We start from the raw sequence: 3,113 nt of genomic DNA on the forward strand, positions 1-3,113 counted from the left end.
ACCTGAGAGTGAGAAAGAGTAAACGTATGTTATTCATTTGTTTTAAAGTATAACAATCTAAAATTATAGGCCTTTTAATTTATTTCAGATTGCTCCCACTATTTTGCCAAATTAATAACCCTCCATATTAATTCGAAGAATTTCACAAATCCTTTAGTGAGCTAGGATCCTAACTCCTGAGATTTCGCCTTAACTTTAGCCAACAAACTAGTCTCATTCGTTAGGTAGATTCATTCAATCAATCACATCTCGAATGTGATTCCTAGGTTATTGGGTTACTAACCACATTAGTAACTAATATGTCATTCATATTAATCCCAACCATTTTGCCCATTAGTGTATGACAACATGAGTTTGCCCATCCAATTATCATACTCTAATTTAAGTACTACCCCATATTCATGAAAGAACTATTTTCGATAATCCAGGTGTTACCATAAGACCCCGAGCTTGACTTTGGCCAACAACCCAAAGGCCCCCAGTACTGCCGGCTGAATTATAATATTAGGGAGGGGAAACCGATTTTAATAACTTATTTATTTACTTAACTTTTTAATGAGGGATTTTTATTTAAGTCTCATAATCTAACTTAGTCTTGATTTGCTTTAGCATACATCAGACACACATTCACACATACATTGGCGTTATGGACATATCATCTAAATTATTCCGTCGAGCCAGAGACGGAATAAAAGGGGCAAACCTAAGGAAATACTAACTATTACATATTTCTCTTTAGGTCCTCCGTCTTCTCCATGGCGCCTTGAAAATTACATATTAATTTTCTATACTACTAAAAGAAAACTTCAATTGAATTGAAGAGAATTAGATGAGAAGAGAAATTACAATAGATAGTAGAAAGGCAGGACGCGCAGACCCTATTTGAAAAATACCAAAAGAATAAAAGAGGGTCCAAATATGTCCATAACTCCAAACATGCAAAGACTCAATTAAATAAATTTAATTGGTTGATTACATAACTGATTTATGTAATATTTATGTTAATCACATTAACTTATCAAATTAATTTCATCCAATTTTACTTTTAATCGTTTTGTATCTTTATATTAATTCTTAGATTAATATAACCATATAAAACGTTGATTATGCATGTCCCAATTATTTTTGATTTCAATTCATTTAACGCTTTGATTTACAACTTGGTAAAACAAACTTTTAAACGAATTTTCATTCGATAATCAAAACAGAAAACTATTAATTTCCGAAACATGTATATATATATATTTTATATTCAAAACTAATTTTAAAGTACATATATATATCAGATTTTCAAAACGGTTGAAAAGCGATTTTCAGAAATAGGAAAAAACTACAATAGATTTCCGTTTTATCTTTAGAATCAATAAAACTAATTTTATTAATCTAACCATAAAACTAATAGATTTTGTTATAATGATTATCAACCGAAATAATTAGGAACATAAGCATAATCAGTTTTAATTAACAATTAATCAAAACTTTATTTATCTTTAGAATTAATCAATCAATACTATTTGTCAATTAATCATAACCATAAATATTTATTCAATCCTATTGAAAACTTCTATATTTTCATATATGAAATAACGGATTTAACGATGGCTCTGATACCACTGTTGGAAATAGGGCTAAGGTATAGCAGCGGAAATATAAAAATTTTAGCCTACTTCCTTTTAACCATAGGATCCGTTAATCGTTATTTCATATAAAGAGGGATAAGAAGAAATACCTTTCGATGATCAATCTACCGTTGCAAACGAAGTGCCCACAACTTCAAAGGAGATGTAAACTGTTTACCAATCTTCCCCTATTCGAAACAGACCTTCCAGACCTCCGAACGACAATCCCTTCGGTGGAAACATGGAAAAATGTGTCTAGAAGCTACTGTCCAAAACTCACGACGATCCGACGGTTCAATCTCCGGGAATCCTCGAAATATTGAACTGACCTGATGTAGGCGAAGAAAAAACGAATTCTCCCTTTTGTTTGTTTTTCCTTCTTTCGTGAACACGGTGAGATTAAGTTAGAATCAACCCTTATGAGATGCAACCAAAATATATTGCCTCTAACAAACCAACACAAGATCAAAGAGAAAAGAGATGGAAGAGATTAATCGATTGACGGAAGCCGTATGAATTCTTGTCCACGAACTTGGGGATGGAATTCTTTCTTTCTCTCTCTAGAAGCAATTTCGAAAATCACATGTAGGGGGAGGGTTTGTGTGTGTCGAAATTCCAAAGGGAAGGGGGTATATATATTAGCTTGTCTCTAAACCCTAGTTAGATAGGAATAGGTTACTTAATAGGAATCCAATTCGGAATAGGATTTCTAATTATTATCTTACTATATATCCAATATAATTAGGATAATAATAAATAACCTAGTTAGATAATAATAGGAGTATATTAATCTAATTAAAACTCCTAACTTGATTATCTCTTAATTAATTTAATTTCACAATCCTAATCAAATTAGGAAGAGTGGAATAAATTAATTCCTTCCCCTAATATACATAAATTTCGACCCCCTCCTATATGTGGGCCTTATTGGGCTCAATTGGGCTTCCATCTATTAATCATATCCATCTCTCTTTTGTTTCCAAGTCTTATGTGTGATCCATTAGGTTCTTACTACTTCTGGCCGTATGCAACTATTAAATTAATTTCTTCAAGAATTATATTTAATCCTTGCATAACGGAATGATGAACAGAGCATGTTATCGGCATGTCCGTAATAATTCCCCCAGAGTCCGTTAAGAAGACAGGTTGATTCTGCCGTTAACCCTTCCATATTAGTTACAGTTTAATTCGATCCTTTATCAACTACATTCTTGAACTGAATCTTATGACTATGGATGATGTCAAGTCACATATAGCGAGACGTTCGTTTTACTTGTATAGGCCGAGTCAACTCAAATAGATAGGTTAAGTGAAATCTGTATTTCTACTCTTAAGCTATCACCTTGCAAGGATTTAGAGTCGAGTCTTCCACAAGCGATCCTTGGACGTATCTCCCATTCGTCGGGAGTGATAAATGCTCAATCCAATGTATAACTACCCTGACATTACCTCCTATGACACCCAACCTTTGCAGTTCACACCCCAGAGTCATCT

Source organism: Euphorbia lathyris, chromosome 2 (genome assembly GCF_963576675.1).
Source record: "Euphorbia lathyris chromosome 2, ddEupLath1.1, whole genome shotgun sequence".
Taxonomy (NCBI): domain Eukaryota; kingdom Viridiplantae; phylum Streptophyta; class Magnoliopsida; order Malpighiales; family Euphorbiaceae; genus Euphorbia; species Euphorbia lathyris.